At 37.7% G+C, this 22,025-nt stretch overlaps 1 long non-coding RNA gene across 2 annotated transcripts in view; it reads left to right on the top strand.

Annotated features, from left to right (window-relative positions):
* The window catches only part of LOC135295400 (uncharacterized), a 35,636-nt gene extending 14,294 nt beyond the window's left edge, over positions 1–21,342 (top strand). For both annotated transcript variants that reach the window (XR_010357475.1, XR_010357474.1), the window contains 2 exons: positions 17,722–17,894; positions 19,454–21,342. This is a non-coding gene — a long non-coding RNA (uncharacterized LOC135295400). The remainder of the gene's footprint in view (positions 1–17,721; positions 17,895–19,453) is intronic.
* Positions 21,343–22,025: the final 683 nt, after the last annotated feature.

The following is a 22,025-nucleotide window of genomic DNA, read 5'->3' as shown; positions in this document are numbered from 1 at the left end:
AGATTTAGGACAGACAATAAGATTGACAGCAGAAAATGACTCCATAGATTTCTGATGAGGAGAGCTGGACTGTCTGAAGATCTGACTTTCGCTTTAACTTTGTGTTTTGAATACTGAACACACATGGTGTAGATAAAGAGAATCTAAAATCTTTTTCTTTCCTGAAAGCACTGTGCTCATCAGTAAATATGAGAATCAGCTTTCATCTTGCTTATTTTCCCAATGGCCCCATTTTGCTCTGCAGAGTGGAAAACTTTCAGCTTAAGGCTCTGTGGTAGTGAAGGTATTTTCCAAGGAGGTGGGAGCTGTGGGACTGTTTTTTTCTGAAAATGAGGGAAAAGGTCCTACACATCTGGTTCTCTAACGGTTAAACAACTCTGCAGAAGCCTGAGCAAAACTTGTTCCTCTAGCCACATGCTTGAATAGAAACTTTCCAGATGCATAATGAGGAGAATCTCATTCTTACCTCCCAGTCCAGTAGATTTCAAGCTGTAAATCCCAGGTGCATGTAGGCTTTTATCTCAATTGTAAAAAGATCCTTCTATGAGTATGAGAAAGACAAAATTCAAACATGCTTCATTCCTAAGTAGTGCTATTACTTGGCTTGAGGCTTCCTTTAAAGGTATAGGCATCTCTCAATTCTAGAGTTTAATACAGGTGAGAACCTAACTCAAAATTAAAAATGTTGTTCTCACTGGACTCCAGGTTCTGTTATGCTCAGCTGGCTATGTCTATATACTTCTGGAAAGTGTTTTATAAAGACCAAAACGAAGTAAACTTTCCATCATTATATGCCTGTTGCTCCACTTCCTCTGTGAGCAAGCTGCCTTTCTTGCCTTCTGCACATCTTTTAGACAGATGCAAATGAAAATAACTTGTCATATTTTACTGCACCTTAGTTCTCTAATGATTTCTCTTTTTCAGAAAGCAATTGAACTTTCTCTGTAGGTAGGATTGCAAGAAGTCCAGTCTGTGTTATTCCTTTCTCAATTATTTTGAAACTGTCAGTAATATTCCTGGTTGTTAGAGGACATTAGGGATTTGATCCCTTAAAATTAAGCACTCATAAGTGGTTCTGTGAGGTAAAGCCCAAAACAGTAGGCAATTTTAAATCTACCAATTTTGACCCGTAGTTAAAAACGTAAAATGTATTATGACATTCTTGTGAGAAAAAAATACAAGGGGAAATTAATCCCATTTATATGTTTGGTGAAAAGCTGTTTGGAGTTTTTATAGTGAGTAAATGTTTTTTGGGTTTTTTTCTGTTTTTTTTTTTTTTTTTTTCTTCCTCTTTGCTACTATGCTACCACTTATACTTTTGTCTTGTGCTTTAATGACCTTCTTTCATCATATCTTATGAATGGAAAAACACAGCTTGAGTATTTTACTGGACATCTTACGGCTAGAAGGGTGTATGCTTGACACCTTTTAAAATCAAGAATAAGCAACTCCTCTAATTATATATCTGAAAAAGCAGATAATTTCCTCACAGATCACACATGAAAGTAGATTTTTATGTTTAAAGGTACAGGTTGATTATCGTAATTTTTTTGTTTTTACTCCATTGAATTCTATGGATTTTACTGGATTTACAGAGATGTAAAGTTGAAATAGCACAGTGTTAAATCCAGCACATTAAAAACTGTAAATACATCTAGTGCAGTGTTCATCCAAATACCTCTATGGTTACATTCTCCTACTCCTTGCCAGACACTTTGTTTTTGTCTGCCTTCAATTTGGAAGCTTTTGGGGAAAGAAAATATCACTCTTTCTTTTTGTAGGGTTACATAAAACTGCACTCTTTACTGCAAGATAAATAATGAATTAAGTTTACTCGTGTTGTTTGAACAAGTTTTTTTGAGGAGCTTTGCAAAAAGTGAGCTGACAATACAGACTTAATAGTTTGATCAGTCAAAGCATATTCCCAACAATAGAATCAGGTTCATTCCCAGCAGTCATATACCACTGAATGCTTTGTGATTTTGTATTATCAGTTGGAAATTGATTGAATGGTATCCTCTTGAGCTTTATTCTTTTTCCTAATTGTCTGTGATGTATTTTTCAGGAAAGTTGACAGTGTTGGAAGGGTTTGATTTGCTCTGTTAACATATCTGGTTTCTCATCTTGCGGCATAGACTGACTAGAAATCCAGAGATAGAGGGCCTTTGTGTAACTTCCAGATAGACTTAATTATTAGTAATTACATAGCAAAACAAACAAAAATACCTTCAAGCAGTGCTTTTTGTCATACTGCTGCCCCAAAACAAAATGCAAGCATAAAGTTTTGAGAGAAAAGGAGAGACTGAGAAGGAATCAGCTCTACCTCCTGGCAGTAAAAATGGATTCTCTGGAGGGTCCCATGGAGAGAAACACCTGATCTGTGGTGGACATCTACATTTGAACGAGTCACCTGAGTCCTCTTTAACATTAGGGAGGGAAAAAGAATGTTTAATCTCACTCTAATACAGAGAGTTAAATTATGTGAAATTAATTATCCTTTAGGAGTATGTACTTCTTGGCTATGAAAGCAACATGGTGGCATTAGCTCAAGTAAAGGTATCTGCACTGATAAACTGTACATCTAGGTTAGATGTATTCTTCTTTGATGGTTTTGTGTCTAATGGTAAATTAAGCAATGCTAAGGAATGAACTTGGCTACTGTCATTCAGTCATCCATAACATTTTTATTTAAACAGCCAATGGTGTGGTTTTGGTTTATTCCACTTAGGACTCCACCAAATAATTTCTTGGTATAGTTTGGGAGCAGACATAGCCATTCCTAGCAAATTATGTGAATGTAGGCAACCTGCCTTTGAAGGTAAAAGATTTTAGAAATATAAATGGAAAAAAAAACTGTACAAGTGATGCTTAATTTTCTACTATAGATGTATCTGGAACATCTAAATTTGAGACTAATGGTAGGGGACAGTAAGCCTTAATAATGCAATATATCACCTCTTTTCGTCAATTTTTTGACTGCAGCATCTTAGTTTGTCTGGTAATGGCAAATGTGTAGATAAAAAATATGAGGCTGAGAAGTCTTAGAGGATTTCCACAGCACTCAGTGAGAATCACAGTGAAACACTCTCCTGAATAATGATACACTGAAAAAACATAGTATGGCCTGCTGTACTTGTGAATGCATCAATTGCTCCAGTACAGCTTGTGCATGAAGGTCCTGAAATGAGCAAAATTATAAGAACAACTAATGCATTTTTTTGGTGCAGTCTATTTGCCTACTCTATCTGCCTCTTTTCCTTGTTCAAAAAATAATATAGAAAATTAATGAACCAATGGGATATATTTTAATCAAACAGCTACCATAACATCTATCCTCTACTATTAAAACTTGTTTGACTTAGTAGATTTTAATGACAGCTTGTCATTCCCATTATAGCAAAACAGTATTTTAGACAAGACTAAATTTTGTACTGATAGAACCAAGACTTCAATAAGTAATATGGAATTATCTGCTTGGAAGCTAAATACATATGTAGACTTTGCATAGTCACCAGTACAGAGTAATCACACAGGTTCCCTCTCTATTCTAGATTTTTATATTTGTGCTATTATCAACAATTTGAAGAACATACTGAATGTCTTTTGAAAGACAGAATGTCTAATACTGGTTTTGAATTCTGCATAAATTATTCCATGAAAATGACATCTGTAAAGCATATGTCATTTTCACTTTACAATGAAACTTATATCAAGCAAAAAATGTCTTAAATATATTAAATTCCTTATATGGTATAGATATTCTCTGATTCAAATGAAAAATTACAAAGTCAATGAGAAATGAGAACAGGTTATTTGCAATTTTCTGAGATATGAGAAACTGCTGAGCCAATTGATAATTTCAATTCACGTGCTTATTTCCCTATTAATATTACTGTAAAATAAAGAATAAAGAGGTTTTGCTGTGTCAGTTGCTTAATCAGCCATAACAAAACTTTCTCACGTGTAGTACCCCAGCAATTGAAGGTATCAGGGTTGTAGGCAGTGGCCTGCCAAGAGTAATATGAAAGATCCTGAAACTTGCCAAGAGTTCTACTCAGCAAGGCTGGGGCTTTTCCGAGTTATCTGAACCACTTCCTGCAGATGCATTGGGCTTTTTTGTTCAAACAATTTTCAGAATTTATTTATTTATCGTATGCTGGGTGTCTGCTCCTAACAACATTGTCTTGAGGTTGTTTTTGGAAAAACTCAGATAATTTGATCTGGGTTCCATGTAGTATGAATTTTATTTCAGGACTTCATGTTTTAGTAAATTCCTACAGTTGCACTGCACAGTATTAACCGTATCCCACTGATTTTCCATGAGCATTTAACATGAGGAACAAGTTTGCCATAATCTCCTTCATTAACTTGATGCTGGACAATGGTTTGGGTTTCCCAAGGGAGTCAGGTGCTGCTGAACTGATGTTTCTCAGTCAGTGATCTGCTGAGGCCAGGTGGACAGAGGGCAGGTGGGATATGGTGGACTGGGAAGGAAGAGGGGCCATGACCTTTTCTTTCTTGCTCACTAACTAGAGCATCTGAGCTGTAGATGACAGGGAAGTAGCTGATGTAAGCCTGCGGTAAATTAGTAGCATTTGGGGGCAAAAAAGGAAACAGGAAGAAAATCATGCCACACCATCCCAGAAATGCTGTGCCTCCCAAGATTTTTCTGGGGTATGTGCCACTGAAGATGCCATTCTTTGCTTTGGAGAGGGACTAAGTTAAATCCTGGCTTTTGCAGGAGCTACAGGGAGACCAGGCCAAAGGCATGCATGTGTGCCTATGGTTTTCATGGAGGCTCTTTTGTGAGGAGAGTTCTGAAACTGTGTCCCTTCACATAGATTTAGTAAATTTGTGTGTATGGATATGCAAATAACCTCCCTGCTTGGACTCCCGAGATCCTCTGCCTTGGCTGCAAACATGTCCTTTGACAGTTGTGCTATCTTAAACACACAAAGGAACACTAAGCATAATAAAAACTTGGCTCAGAAATGCTCCTTATTTTCCTAGATTAAACACCTTTTTATGGCTGCATCTATTTTAGGGTTTGAACAATTTTATAGTTTACTCTTATAAGGTTAATGGACTCTTGTAGGGAACACCTAATTTATGCAGCAATGAAAAAGAGCAGAAACTTTCTCGACTAAGAGATGCAGTTACTGTGGCATGCACAGTGACATCTCTCTGGGTGTTTGGATGAGAATTACTAATTTTCTCTAGGAAAGGGAAAGGGTAGAAAATGTTGGTGAGAAAAATCAACCTATGATAATGCAGTGTGAGACCTCTCCAGGTGAGCACTGGCCAAGTGTCACTGTTCACAGAACCTTCTAAGCATGTTTTCCAAGTAGTCTAGCTTTTTCTAGTATTCCCCATCTGGTTAGGACTGTTTGATCACTCATTGAAGTCTAATATGTGTTATATTAAAAAAGTCATGTCCAAGAACCCTATCATCTGCTTTATCAACCAGCAGTCTTGTCCACAACTTCCATAGCAGCCATTTAAATGCAGTTCATTCTCAACTGGCAAGTTCCATTGGCATTGTGGGACAACAGAAATGAGGAGAGGAGACATTTTCCTTAGCTCTCTCTCACTGTCAATGGCCTTTGGGGAGACTGCCACTCACAAAATCTGTCCTTTGGCTGGAGTTTTTCACTGGAAGGACAGCAGATCCCATTACAAAAGCTCTTTTAGTGTAAATAGAAGTCAGCTTGCACCCAGAGGCAGGATAGCCAGCACCAGTCTTAATACAGCCTCACTGTCCATCCCCAGAGCCAGCTGCTGCACTTTGTGCCTGCAGTGGCCTCATAGGTGGTCTGGTTTGTGAGTCTGCAGAAGAGTCCCTTGGGGAGCGGGATGTGCTCACTCATGGCCAAAGGAGTGCTGTGCTGAAGGGAAGATGGAGACATAAGGGAGAGTCTGGGAGACAGTAGTGTTTGTGAAGAAAACACTTGTGAAGTTACGCCTTTATCGTTGCAAATCTATAGTTCTTTGTTCCTTTGGAAAGGCGGGGGCAAATTGGGTGCCAAATGGAAACCCAAACTAGCGGTGTCTGGCGCTCAACTTGCAATTCCTTTGGATAATTTTGTGTGAGCATGTATAGAAGTAAGGCAATGGATAATCAGGCTCCTCAGGTAAACAGGTATGTATCTTCCACTTTAGAAGCCAAGAAAAAAAAAATGTGTGATGTGGTTGCTTTGAAGGTGTTTTATTTTGCTTTTTTAGTTGCTTCTCTGAAAAATAGGCGTAGTGCCAAATATTCTAAAACTGAGAATGAAGAAATATATCTTATCCTGGGGTATTTTTACTAGGTGATGAGGACAGAAAGACACGATTTCAGGACACAAAAATGTATTAACCTTTCAGTTAGTTGTTTTATTTTTTGGTTGGTGTTTGATTTTTTGGTTTTTTTTGGGGTTTTTTTGGTTATATAAAGGAATAACTATTTAACTTTCCCTGTGCAATACATTCAATGTGTGCTTTCTGCTGTGTATCTCAGAAGAAAATTAACTTACAAACTTATTTTTGGCACTTTAACATTGGAGATAATTAATTAATTTTAATTTTTAAACAGCATTTTGCCAATCTTAAGTGAAAAAGAAATTTATTCTACTCTCCATTCTCAAGCTACTCCTCACTTGCTTTGAAAAAATTCTCAAATTAAAAATTCCATTCTAATTTATAATTCTAAAATTGTAATTTTCAGAAGAGCTTCACTTAGGTAAATGCTAGTTTTCTTCTCTGTTCTTATTTTCTTTCTTTAAGAAGTCAATATCCTCTTTTTTTTCTGGTTTTTATTTTTAAGAGTCACATCGAAACTTTTGTGTTATCATCTTGCAGCAATGTTGCAGCCACAGCATCAGAGGCTGTTGAATTTGATTTTCCTTATTCCTTTTACTGTCCTACTGGATATATGGTGTGTGAGTATTTTAATACCACATTTCTTTCTAATCAAATTACATCTCTTTCTATCCTCCAAAACCTGAGTAAGGCTAGTTTGCCAGGTAAATCAAATCAGCAAGTCTGGATGACTTTTTCTCTTAACACTTCCCAGCAGACACAGGTTTTTGATAAGAATTGCAGCATGGGTTGACTGTGCCTTCAAAGAAATATGTGGGTAAACCTGGGGAGCATGTAACTAAGGCTTTATTTCAAAAAGACAGAAGCAGGAAATGGAGAACCAGGATCCCACCTCCAGGCAAAAGAATGCCTCTTGGCCAAGGAACTACAGATGCTTGTGGTAGGATGGGTCTTGATTCCTGAATTCTGCTACCAAAGCAGTCCTTCTGTGTTTGGGACCCAGGCCAGACCCCAGGCTGATACACCCTGTTTTGTTGCTCTTGAGTTCCTTACCAAGTTTGACACTGCTCTGCCAGTAATTAACAAAAGCTTTGGCCTAAAGCCTGAGTATAATTACCATAAGCATCTACTACAGTAAATATTTCATGAATGTCACTGTCTCCTGCTCAATTTAAGTCCTACATATTTTATTTCACATCTTAAAATTATTTCATGTTATCTACTGCAACTTTCAACCAGTGGTCTCAAAAAAATTGGCAGACTTCAGAAAATACATGTCAGTTTCTGCAGTCCTTTGACTGCATCTTTTCAGTGAAATCTCATAACCAATTCAATGGGATTTTCCTTGAGAAAGTGAAGAGTAAGAGTGGATTCTGTCAGAGCTGATTTTGCTACAGTCAAAACTGAGAGTGAGTCACCTTTGAGGAAAGGTGAAGTGAGGGCTGTGTGCAAAGTGGCAGGGACAAAACTAGGAAGCAGAAGCTCTACAGACATGCCTGAGATGTGGCAAACAGCTGAGAGCTCATTATGGAGGATGGGAAGCCTGTCTTAAGCAGAAGGGCATTTCTGTCTCTCCACAAAGATGCCACCTGTGAATGCCCGTGGCCAAAAGCCGTTGGCAGTTTTGTTAATAACCTCCTGGAAGTTGTCCTCACAACAAGCTGCCATCTCCTGACTACATCACGTGTAAAATGACTGTTCCTCACTTGGTACAAATGTGGTCCTCTGATGTGTTAGACTTTGCACAAATTCTCTAAATCCCAAATAGATGGGAATTGAAGCAATTCCATGAAGTTCCACACGATGTAAAAATAGTTCTGCTTAAAAGCATTTAGTATTATTAGACTGGATTTCTCAAAAGAAGAAATATGTTCTGAATGTAAGATCATTTTATGTTTTTAGCCTCCTAAATCCATCTTCGTGTTACAAATTTCCTGACTTTTTTTCTAACCTCTGTTTCTTCAACAGAGCTGAACTGCCTGTTCTGGATATTTCTGTTAATGTTATTACATACCTTTTCTGGTGCAGACACTCAGTACCTATCCAATTATATATCTTTAGACAGCTCACTAAAAACTGAGCTCAAAAACAGCGTAAAATATGGTATTTCTATGTGTAGCAGGATGTCAGTGTGAACGCAGCTCTTTCCCTCAGCCCTAGTGATTTACATGAAGTAACATAATAAACCTGTCTTTATGTGGGAGGCTCCATGAACATAGCATGAATCTGTCAAATTCCAGTCTGTCTGGTATACTTGGTGCCAGTTTAAAATCTTCTAGAGACTGAAAAAAGAGTTCTAAAAATAATATCTCCCAGATATTAAAAAAAAAAAAAAAAGACACCACAAAATGCAGTGATAACTATTTCATAAGAATATTAGTGGATATCTGCTTTCTTCTTTGGTAGTGTTTCACTTCCTACAGGTTTTTCCCTGATTATAAACCTGTCTGCTTTATCTACCATAGGGTCTGCATCAATATTGTCACCTGCAGACTGCTGACTCCTCACAGAGCTGTCTCCACCGGAAAGAAACAATAAAACTTGTTTGATAAATAAAAGTTTTATCTATGCCCTAAGTCAAATACAATTTGCCGAGACTTTGAAAATCTACATCTGTTCTGTATACAATTTGTATTGCCATTTGTTCCACAGATGTGTAACAAGACAAATACCTGTCCAGGCTTACATGTGATTCAGAAATGCATATGTTAATCATGCTGATGGAAGGAGGTGAAGGAAAAGACAATAAATCAGCTTACAAATGGTTTCACTTGGAAAGGTCTAACAGAACAGAGTTATTTTTATCCTAGGATGCTTTTAATTTGAATCAAAAATGCTTTACCACATGTTCTGCCAGCAGTTCAAAAGAATTGGTAACAAACATTTAATCTTTTTTATTCTGGGATTGGCACTAAGCCCTCATCAAAAAGCGTATGCAGTCAAACAGCTTATCTTCACCGAGCTGTTCTCCTTAATGTGTTCCTAATTATAATCCTATATATTGCTCACTGTGGCCGATTGAACAATATGGCAATAATTTCTTTACAGACCTCACTGTTCTTTGAACTGCAAGTACAGAGGGCTAGGACGGAACCAGATCAATGGGATTTGAGTGCAGAGGAATCCAGCCAGATGCAATCTCTGGAGAATGCATTTCCAGCTGTTCTCCAGAAAGGAACCAGAGCAGACAGCTGGTAACCGTGCACCCCTTTCATACAGCCCCACGGATCTGTGCTGCAAGGTGTAGTCCTTCTTATCTTTATTGCATTCTGCACCTCTGGGGAGGGATTCATGCAAATTCCACAGAAAAGATGTTTTTTAACAGCAGGGATTGGAATAATAACCTGCCCACCCCCTCCTCTCAAGATTTCATTAGACTCTTAAATTGTTTCTGAAGGACTACTTGAACCAAACTTGGACAAATATTTCCATAAACTGAGAGCTGTAAAATGATGCTGAGAGGAAGTAAAAGTATTTGTGCCATAGATTTAACTAGGTTTGTTTGTGGAAGGTTTTAGAATGCATAAAATCTGAAAAGTTCTGCCTTTTGTTCTTAAAGTGCCTGCAGCCTTAAGAATTGCAAGACTTTCTGCCTCCCTCTCCCTATGTGAACACCTGGTTCACAAAGAACATGTATTGCTGTAGTGTGATAGATACCAGGTAACTGAAAATGTGATAGATACCAAAATGAAAATGGCTGAAATTATGTTTATACCAAAACAACTGTTTGTATTTGTCAGCTTCCACTTAGCTCTGATGCAATGATATTTAACAGGGAGAAGAAAGTAGTTGACTAAGGATGTGGTGCTCCTGTGCTTTTGGTAAAGTTTCCCCTTAGAGATCATATTCCTTCTTTCTTGGTTGGCACACACACTTCCTTTACTGGGATGTGTTCTTCCCATTGCCACATATCCCTCAGGCAGAGAGGACCCAAACAATACAGAGCATAGTGCATAATCTTTAAAACAAGGCAGATCAGAGAGACACACTCCTCAGACTAAAACCCTGCATAATTCACAGGACAAGCTGGGTATTCTGGGGCTATGTATTTGTTTTAATGGAAAAGAAAGGATTGTACAAAGTCTTTCTAGAGATTGTTTGGTTCCTCCAGAGGGTGTTTGGGCAGGTACTGCATCCCAAGTCTAGAAATCATGAAATAGAATATTTCCTAAGTGTATGTTGCTAATGTTACAGGGACTGAAAGTGAGATAAACTCATTTTTGCCATCCCCAAAGGATCCAAATGCATTTTTTTTATTATTCATTCACACACAGTGAACATTGCTCTGAATTTTTGATTGAAGGTTTCATAAAACCCATTTTTTCTGTACTTGAGTCTAACTGCCTTTGCCAAACAACATTGAGAACTTCATGGTACCCGACTCACATTATTTTAAAAGCCTGGTGTCTGTGAAATCAAGGTGTGGAACAAGATCACTTGAGAAACAGCGTTAATTAATACACCACTGCACATATGAGTAATCAGTCAAATAATTAAAATTGCTGAGGGTGTTCAGCTGGTCTGTGAGGCAGTTAAGGCTCACTGAGTCTTTCCAAGTGAAAAAAAAATCATTGCTTCCAGAAGATAGCACTGCTCTTGTTTTTTTACTTTCATATCTTATGCCTCAACTTTTAGGATTATTGCCTGCAAGATATCTTAATTTTCACCTTTCAGATGGGTGGAGAACATGCCGCTGTTTCTGTGTGGCTCTCTTAAGGTGCCACCTTCTAAATATTGTACTTTTCACTACTTCTGTTCCTGTTTATTTTCCCACCAGTTACAGCATTATATTCACAAAGAGCAGCAAGACACCAAACCATATTTTGTGATACAGGACATGTGTCTTTTTCCATAATTGCCTTTTATATACAGTCAAGTCACCAGTGATCTTCTAATTTCAAGTAGAGATTGCACCCCTGCAAACAAGGAGATGGATAAACAATTTTCTTGATGAATGTTAATCCCAGTTCTTCTGCTGAGTCCTCTAGAAAGGGTGCTGGTGATGGCCAGATTATTGTGCAAATCAGCCATTTTTAACTGAAAGCATATTCTCTTTAGGAGGGGTATTTCTGATCCACTTTCTAGCCTTGAGAAGAACTTACAGGCAGTTTAAGCTACTAGAACATTCACGTGAGCAAAAGTAAGAAATTTTTTACACCACTGATCAAGGCCAAAGATTTGAGCAGATGAATAATTGCTCTTTGTTCTTTATTAGAATCTATGATGGCTATAAAACACTGGTTACCAGTTTCAGCTGCACTGTTACATGAAGACCAAGTCAATAGCCCATTTGCAGCATCTATTAAGAATTTAATGTTGCTCTTTATGTCATGATATTTCAGGATCAGAGCTTCTTTGCTTCAGTTTCTTATGTGTGCTGAATAATTTTGCACTGTAACATTCCCAGGTAGTTTAGGCAGTTAGAGTGTATACATGAATCATAATTTCAAATAATTTTGTATCAATTTCACATCTAGTAAAACATGCCTGCTTATTGAAAACCTCAACTCTGATGTGACCTACCACTTACTGTTGCACACATATATTATTGTCTTCACATAGAGGCTACATTTCTGCTTGTTCAGGTTTATCTCAGCCGATCCATGTTTTTCAAAGCTTCTGGTTATGCAATACAGCTTTTTCTTCTTATAGTTAAATATCATGTTTATAGTCTGTTGTATCCTCCCTACCAACAAAAATGTTATATTTTGCAGTCAAACCCTCAGGGGCTGGAAAGAACCCAAATGGTAGTCTGCAGAAACAATATTTCTCAAAGGGACTGTTGAGTGTGAACAAATACCTTCTGTTTTTCTTAGGGCACCCTGTTGAAAGCTATTTGGCATTATCCATCTTCCCAAATATGTCTCCTCTCATAGGCAGGAGAAAGTTGTCACATATGATACATAGGTAGATAGATAGATAGATAGATAGATAGATAGATAGATAGATAGATAGATAGATAGATAATCTTCAGAACTTAAAACATAAGAGATTTGTCTCTTTTTTAATCCAAATGGCTAGCAAATGAATACCTACTAGTAGTTCTTTATTGTTACTCCCAGAGCAATAAACATCATCGTCTCTTTTAGGGTAAGAGGAGCTTTCATTTGTATATGAGCTGTTGATTTTTTGGCTCATTCAGCATTTTCCTTTTCTTACTTCCTTGTCTTACAATGGTTTGAAACCTTTCACTAAAGTGTCAGACTGCCTGACATGTCCTAAAGTGTCTTTGGGAAATTTCATTATTAATTTAAAGCTTTTGTTGCCTGTCAAATGCCAACTGTTTTGCTAATAATAATTTCTAGGTTCATCATATAGATCATCCTTCTTTTATTCCTCCTCGCTTTCTTCCATGTTCCTGAGACCTGTTTTCTATCAGGGAGTTGCCAGCTAATACTGCAAGCTTTTTAGTCTCAGATCAGTCACAGATTGCGCTGTTGGTTTTTCCCTACTCCTGCATCATCTCTTAGATGAGATACATGTTTCTGTGAATCTTAGGTTTCTAATTACCTTAGCTGACTGGAAACCATTCAGAACCATCTGTTGCAAAAAAAAGATTGTTTTCTGAATTCCATTGTCTTTCAGTGTCTGACTGTCACTCATATTGCAGAGACACAGAATGAGTGGTCTGGTTCAACTTGATCCAGCTATATTCCAGTTTTCCAGAGAGCTACAAGTTTGACACAGGTTCTGACTGCTGCACTATGCCAACATTTACACGGTGCATTCTGATAAATTCTTATTTTTTTAACATGTGATACCCATATGATAACCAGTGAGCAGATTTATAAGGGATGTAACATTAAAGTTACAAGTCAAACATGAAATTTCCATTTACTACTTACAGGAATTTTAGTTTCCTAGTTTTATATGTAGGTAGTTAAGTCAGGTACAACTGTAAGTCAGTTAAGTTTGGTACAAGCCCTTTTGTTACATGTTGCTATTAAAACAAAAAGTACAACATGTGAGCAACAACTGCAATGAATGCACAAGTCAGGACATCAGCACTTTCATTTCTACTAGAGATGAACTAATATTCCATTAAAGTCTCATTAGGTTTTAAAAACCATAATAAGCATGGCCAGCAAGGATGAGAACAAACAACTTCCTTTATAGATGACTGTTGTAATCATGGAACAACACAATAACACGAGATCTCCTTATTTTCTCCTTGACCTAGAAACATTGGATTTTCTTTGAACAATGAGATAGCTTCATGAGGAAGAATGTGTTGTGGTCTTATCCAGGCTTGCCATGGCCCTTACTGCAGTGGCTGAGACCATAATCTGAAAAACAAAAAGCAGGAAGTTTTGAATCTCCTCAGGTAGAATTTTTTATTCCTGTTTTCTCATTTTCCAGGCAAATACTTAACTGTTGGTGACTGCATAATCTTTCTGCTGTTTTCATATTTTTTAGGTGATTTCATGTTGTACTGCAAACTCAGTCTTATCCCACATTTCCTAATGAGGTGGCTTGAAAGCAAAACGATCATTTATTTAGATTAGTTCAGTTCAGGATTGAGCTGGATTCATCCCACTGAACCTAAGAATTTAACTGTGAAAGCTACTTTGTCCTAAACTCCATCTATAGTCAATAAATCTCCCAGCAGAGAGTAGGATGACAAGGTTCCTATTTTAGGTATGTCTCCACTAAGTGGCTGAAAGTAGGTAGATAAATCCAGGCTTGAGGGGTGTCTGCTTAGACCTTGAAGGCACCAGTTCAATTCTGAATTTAAGCACTTGCTTAAATACATGTTTATTTGGAAAAGCACGTAAGAACACACTTGTAGTTAAACACCTAAAACTTAGGCATAGAATCCTGCAATAAATCAACTTTTTCATGACTACTGACTGTGAAATATTTTTAAAAAGAGAAGTGGCTCCTGCACTTCTATTTTTCTGAAGCAATTTTAAACCTCCTCCTGGTAAAAAGATATTTCCTACTAAGCTAAACCTTATTAACTTTCACAGATCTTGATGTATTTCTATCCTATGTTCCTGGTTGGGAAAGTTCCTGAAGTTTACAATTCCATTCACTTCGGAAACTTGACACTATGTATTGTATTCAAATTAATAGTTATAAATGAAGAGATAATCTGGCTGTACTTGAAAATATAAACTCTAACAGTGATTATAGTAATTGTAGGAGTATGAAAAACTCACTTTCTGTTCTTGCAGATTGGGAAAACCAGCTTATGAATAGAAGCATATTAAATATTTGGTCTTGTTTGATCTTTCAGTGGAATTGCTCAGTCATCTTATTAGTAAGCACCTAGTAAAATCCATGTTATTTGGCTAATGAAAGTCTAGCATTCATGTTTGGGATCCGCTGAAACAACTGATCTATTTTCTTTAAGCATAAAATAAGTACAAGATGTAATAACTGCTGAGATTACAGTACATTTATATAAGGAAACCGGAGCTAGGAGCCATCTATTCCCCAAATGCAGGGAAAAATTGTGCACCAATTCAGCCAGAAATAAAACCCCACTTTTGGTACTAGAAAAGCAGCCCCTTGTTTCCTAGGGTCCCTTTCATTACCTTCCCCTATTCTAAAAATCCAGCTTGTCTCCTCCTTGTCTTTCCTCATCCCACAGCAACCTTCCTTCCACCCTGCATTAGCATCTCTGTAAAGGGCTTCTCCAGATCCTTTCTCCATGTTTGTACAAGGAGACCCAAGTATTTCCCTAAGAAGAGAAATATTTAAGCGAATGTCTATTTTAGAGGTATGATCACTACTTGGATTATGGTAGAAACCAAACATAGTTAGATACCTGTCTCATAGACAACCATTGAGCCTGAAGTAATTTTACACATGAAGACAATTACCTTTTAATCTCTCCTATATCTAGACATAGTCTCCACTGAAGTTTTCATGTTCGTCTTGATGGAAATGTAGCTAAATAAGATCAAAATGAAGCAGCTGAGGCAGAGAGGTTTATAACTGGCGCCAAAGCAAATCTATAGAACCAGATTTTTTCCACCTAGATTGTTTCAGTCTAAACAGACTGAAAAGTTTTTCCCCTAGTAAGAGAGAAGCCATTAAATAAGCAATTTTAATAGTTCAGTCACCCTCAATTTATTTGGTGTCCCTTTGAGATTATCGAGTGAAACAAAAACAGTACCTTTCTATATATTTCTATAGTAAGAAATGAATACTGAACATACTTTCACACTTTCCAGATTTTGCTTTTTGCTGCTTACCCTCATTTCCTTATTTTTTATGATAAATAAATGAACATTAATTTTTGGTGTTCATAGCACACCATACACTTCAGTTGAAAAAGAAGAAGAAAAATGGTTAGTAATTTTTTTTCATGGAATGCAACATGTGCTGCCCCTTCTGTGAACTCAGCACTCATTCAGGAAATTGATTTGTCAAGATGTAAAAAAAAAAAAAAAAAAAAAGCATCATTTCATCACATTTTTGGAAAACATGGGTCCAGTATTATAAGATGCAGAGAAGGCTCAGCTCCCTTGAAGCATTTCAATGGAAGCACTTAGCACCTCACAGTAACAGGCTGATTTTACATGTCATTTTAATGATCCCTTTAATAGTTAATTCTGAAACCAGCAACACTGAGCATTACAGCGCCCAACGCCCTTTGTTGGGCCTGGCTCTGAGCCAGCTTTATGCTTTGCAGCTTATTTGTACCCAACAATCTCACCTTAAAAAGCATTTGTTTTCCCAGGATGCAGGTGTTGATATAGCTGCATTGTAGGTAAGATTCCTGGATCAGGTTATAAATCAGAGCATGGTGCTGACTGGGGAACAGAGTTCAGGCCTCGGGGCGGATCTGAACAGTCGCTCCCCTCCTCCTCTGCAGTGATCCTGTGCAGCTCAAGAGTGGTCCAAGAAAAGCAGCTTGTACAGGCACTGCAACGTCTGGAAAACCTTGCTAATATTGATTTTCAAGCAAGAGAGGTAGATATATTAGGCATGGCTTTCAACACTTTGCACAAGTTTTATACCAGTGCAACGGAACTTTACTGAAACTTTGCTGGTGGAAAACTGGTACTACACAACTCACAATGTGGATCACTGCTGCTACCCTTCTTTTGGCCATATGAGAAACAATGATTAATTTTGCAGCATTTTAGAATATGATCAGTCTTGACAGAATCGTTCATGGACTCCTGATCCCTCTTGTACTGCAATGTCAAAGACCCAGGGTGTAACAACCCATTATTATTTTCCAATATTAATAATTAACATTTCTGAAAATGTATCAGAGGGAGAAAAATCCCTTGTTATCTGATTGTATATTTGATTTGCATTTATTTTGTACCTTGAGCTTCAACCTTCCTCCCTGTTGATATCTGTCCAATGATTTCCATCAATCCCTTCTGCCAGATGTAAAGGTTTTGAGTTCATAATTTTATTCTGCAATATTAAGACAAAAACCTTTTTTTTAAATCTTCATTATCTTAATCCTTATCTCTTTGTGTGTCTTTCTCATGTGACATCTGTACATCAGCAGATGCTGGAGTCCTATCCACTACTTCCTTTAGTTATTCATCAACTGATTAATTTTCTGGAATTAATTTAAGCTAGAAAATGTCAGCAAGCCAACGATTATACATATCATCTTCATTAAAGTGTGAGAAAAGGCCAAATGTGGCATTGGAATGTGTACTGAATGTGGCATTGGAAGAACAAACCCCTACCTGATCCCTTTTTCCTGCCATTTCTCAAGTTGGATGATAGATTTTGTCTGGTGAGGAAACCAATGGATCTTCTAGTATGCCTAGCAATCTTGAAGTCAGTAACTGGCAGCTGCTCTTTTCTCAAGCTGCAGGTCTTGATGAGCTGCCTGCAGCCCTCTGGGCTCCTGGTACCCATGCATCTACCAGAAGGTAAAGAAAACTCCCCTTCCAGAAAGACTGAGATTCTGAAAACAACTTTTTGAACTTTCTTACTGGGTGCTTTTCATCAAAACTACATGTATCTGAAAACTGCTAACCTCTTCTATGTACCTAAAGTACCACAGTGAGGAAGGGTAAAATAAGTTAATAACTCCAGGAAAATCCCATTATTTTCCTTCTGGTTTAACAAAAGGTGGCTAGCTCTTGTCATTCCAAGGGAAATTATCTTAGTTGTATCTCAGTAAAATCTGAGTAAGATCCTCAAAACTTCGTCCACAGTAACTCAGAATTCCCTGAAAGTTATTAGCCAAATGTTTTTGGGGAAAGTAGCAAACAGAGACAGAGTATATTCTGTGGAATAATTGTATAATTTTGAGATCAAAGATTATTAGGAATTTCTAGGGATAGGTTTTGTGCTTTTGTAGTGAATGCTAGATTCAGAACTTTGGGGTGATATTTTCATAAATTGCTAGTTACCCAGATGAACACGTAAAAGAAGTCAAATTAACCCTTAAAAGTATTACTTTTTTATTCCTTTATTCATGGTTTTCTGTAACAGGCAATCTATCCAGCAAAACAATATTGAAAAATTTAAAGGCAAACTGGGAGTGGAAATCCTGGACACAGAAGGTAAAAGTGGAACTACATGAATATTTCAGAGGCATCTACAACTTGTGCATTCAGAATACCTCTACTACTATCCTGTGCGGAATATGCAGCAAGAGATGACAGGTAATGTTTTATTTCAGAGTAGGTGGTGGTTGGTACAAGGCATTCAGGACATGGGATGGTGATGGCTGTGGTGTGAGTTACACTGTTAGAACAAGGCTGTGGTGTGGCGTTTGGCCAGTGGCTGAAGTGAAAACTGAAAAGCGACAACTGTATCCTGCCAAACTCTGGTATTGTCCCACAGGCTTTTCATTTTATTCCAAAGGTCATAATGTACTGTATTCAGCCAAATCTGCTGCAAGAAACTCCCACTCTAGGAAAAACACTTCTTGACAGAATATGCTATGCTGAATTTTTTATATTTAAAAATGAATTTTCTTTGTACAAAAATAGGTTTGTACAGTAATGTCGGCATGAAAGAAGGTAAAATCCTGTGAAAAACGTGACATAGCAAATGGATAAATCTTCTAGCTCAGCAATTTGTGTCAATGTTTTACATAGGAGGAAATCCTCTGTGACATGTATCAGATAATGGAATAATTTCCCATAAGGGTGCTTACTGCATGAGGGCTTTACTCTTTGCAGTGCCATACAATGGAGCACATTAGCAGCACAGCACCAGTTTAACACCAGACATTGAAGGCTGAGTCCTGCTTTTAGTTATTGCATCAGCAGGAGTTAAAGAAGCCTTGTTCTAAAAGTAAAGGCCAGGGAGGCAGGGTTGAGAATTAGCAAATACTGAAGAGTGAGGCTTTTTGCGTAAGTTGGACCAGATTCCCTTTCCAGTGCTGTTTTTACATACTGAGTTACCCTTCTTATTTAGAAAAACACTCCTCACAAACCGCTGGTTTTGAGAATCAGTTCTATTTTCCATCTAGGTCCTTCCACTTCATTACCTAAGTGGCTCCATCACCCTAAGTACCTAATACCTCTCATTATCTTAGTGAGTCATTTAGGGGTTGGCTATTTAATGTCATGAATTCACCATGAATAAATATTAGAGCTAAAATCTACATTTGCTCTGGAAGATGGAAAGCTTTTTTGATTTCTGAGGTCTAGGTTACTTAACAGCATTTGAAACCGCTGGAAAGGTTTTATAAAGAACCCTGAGAGTGACATTAACATCAGCTTTCCAATGAGATATAATATTTTGCCTAATAATAAACAATATCATTTATTGTTCAACCAAGAGGTGCTTCTGAACAGTAGACAAATTTAGCTCTTATGTGGGTTTCCTTCTACACTGAACTTTCCAGCTCGGTAAGGAAAATTTTGTCCTCAAAGGCGAGGAAGAATTCAGTCATGTTTCATCCTAGAAAAATCCTTATGTGCTGGAAGAACAGGCAGGTTGGAGATACCAAAACAAGGTGAAATGTGCTTATTTTTCAATGCTCAGACTGTTTTTTCAGCCATACAAAATGGTCTCACTTTCCCCTCGTAGTAATTCTGATGGTTAGCACCTAATGCTATGCTATGATGAGGGAGTACTCATTACCAAAATTTCTTCTTATAGGATCTCAAGGGGACATTTTACCTTCTCTGAGACTACAGTACCTGTGTCTACACTGGCTTAGGGTTCTTCTGATTATAATTTAACTTCTGTAATTTTTAATTGCTTACAGTCCACACTTACATTTCTGAGTGTGCTTTCTGCGAGACAACCTAGATGGACACTTCTGCTTGTTCTGCCTTGAAAGAGGACGAAAGCCCAAGGATGTGTCCTGTAGGAACAGGGCATAACCACAACCAGGGTTGCTCAGCAAAGCCATTCACCCTGTACTAGGTGATGACATGAGGATGTCAGATGGTCAAGGTCAGGCAAGCAAACTGTATAAGGGTCTTATGTACAGGAGCTTATTATTAAATATTTCAAGAAGTGATGGAATATGGCAAAGTGCATTTGCAGTAGCTCAGACTTTGAATTAACTGTCACAATTTTATTCTTTGCAAATATGATGTAGTCCCTTCATCCTACAATTTTTTTCTAAAATTGAATCCCCTTTCAGTCTGATCTAGGACTGAAACCACTGGAAATGCTGCTTTAAATTAGGGAGTTTGGGTGAAGAAAAGGCCAATTGCAGTTATTTAAAAAATAGTTATCAAGATTGAAATTTGAAAGACAGAGACATCCATTGGTTTGCGTATTGTGTTGCTATATGCCTTGCCACTTGCTCAGAACAGTAAGCAAAAGAAAAAGAAATTGTTCCCATTGGCTGTGAGAAACACTGCAGAGCTCAGACAGTGTGGTACTGTATAGAAGCACAAGGCATGCTGCATTCCAGCCGAGCTCTCCTGATTCACTTCTGACTGTGTAAATACCAGCCTTTCAGACTAGTCTGGTGCCTACTCTGTTCTTCTTCCTACCAAATTTAAGCCCCCTCTCTTGATCAGGAAGGAGCAGGGAAATTCAGAAAGCAATTTTTAAAAATTATCTACCTTGTTCCTCTGGCAGGCTACCTTTCAGGAAAGCTTCTCATCTGAATGTTGCCATACCCCTCCTTCCCTTTCTCTTCCCCCAGAAGACTGTTGCTGTTTTTTGCTATACGAAGACCATTTCTTATTACTCTGTTTCTGTTTTTACTTTTGTGAACTTGTTTTTCTTCTTTTTCTTCCTCCATTATTTGTATTTTTATTTCCATTTCCATTTCTGTGGCCCCAATTCTTTTAAGCATTATTTCCTGCAAAGTCTTGACCATCAGTATATCTGTTTCTTTAGATGTCCTGATGCTCCACTCACAATACCTCTTGCAATCAACCTCAACAAAATTCAGTAAAGCATTGCCATAAAAATACAAAGTTCACTCAAGTTTTCTTGTGACCAATGGATGATTAAGAGTCAAAGACCCCAGACAATCTAATATTTTTTCCTCCCCTCTGTGCTTCCACCTGTGAAAAAGCTGTGAACTTCACAGTATCTGCTCTGGCATGTCAGCTGCCCTCTCCATCCATGTCTTCTCTCTTGCTCACCAGCACAGGCAGAACAAAGGTATGTGCTATCATCTGGGAAGGAGGAAGAGAAAAGAGATGCTGGGAAATTCTGAGATGTTCCCAACAGGCCACACCTCAGGTAGATCATGGTGTGAAATTTGATGGGAGAGGGGAAGATGCATAGCCCAGCCATTTGTGTTGCTCAAGAGATAACCGGTTTTCTGTGCCTAAAAAAACTTAAGAGGTTCCCTGCATGTTGTTCAGGACTTCTTTTAGCCATTCTGTTACTAGCATGAACATTTTATAGCTTTGATCTCAATTTTAATACACACGTGTAACACATTGTGGTGACTGTCACCTGATTTCTAGCCATTCTGTGTGGAAGGACTAGAATTTATTTTACCTGTCCTACTTAATCATCTTTGTAGGAGGGGTAAATACTCATAGGTCAAGAAAGAACATGGACTTGAGGAGTGAAGAAAAATGGCTGGTGAAAACTTAGTTTAAAGTAATGGGCATGGTTTTCTCTTTCAAGTTTTATTAATGTGATGGTTTTCAAATCTGTAACCCTACATCTGTACAAGTCAACAGAGAGTCTGAGAGTTTGGCATTGCATTTTTGGTGATTATGTATGGAATAGAGATGCCAAAAATAAGTGCAGTGAACCTCTGTCCATATTATTTAATAAAAACATTTTTTATATCAGTGTGCTGAGGGATTTACTTCTTTTGTATAAGAGGCGAAATTGCTGTTGCATGTTTCCAGGAAAATCCTTCAATTTTATTTCTTAACCAGAATCCTTTAGAAATGTTCCTCTAACCAAAATCAATTTCTTTCATACGGATGCAAAGATTTGAAAGCAATAAACACAAACATGGACTAAACATTTTGAGAGTACATTAAATACTCCTTCTGTCACCTAATTTCCCCAGAGTAAGTGTATGTGGTCACTCCCCTTTTGTTGGAAATCTCTAGGGAGTTAGGAAGCTGGTTATGTTATGATCAGGAGCATGAGCCAAAATATTCATCCCAGTAAATGACAACTGAAATGTTTACTGGAAAATTACCTCCTCTTAGGTACTGCAGAGCACCACAGTCTTGCAGTACCCATGTTAAAGAAAACAATTCATATATCAAGCAGGCGGTAATCCCAGAGAGGATGTGATATGCGAAAGGGGTCTGGGAAGACGGGATGTTTTTTTCTGCACACTGTGCCTAACAATGCCGAAATGTTTTTTCCCTGTCCGTTTACTCTAACAATGTGCC

This window comes from Passer domesticus, chromosome 2 (genome assembly GCF_036417665.1).
Source record: "Passer domesticus isolate bPasDom1 chromosome 2, bPasDom1.hap1, whole genome shotgun sequence".
Lineage (NCBI taxonomy): Eukaryota > Metazoa > Chordata > Aves > Passeriformes > Passeridae > Passer > Passer domesticus.
The sequence above is the reverse complement of the archived record's forward strand: the minus strand, read 5'-3'. Positions and strand labels throughout refer to the sequence as shown.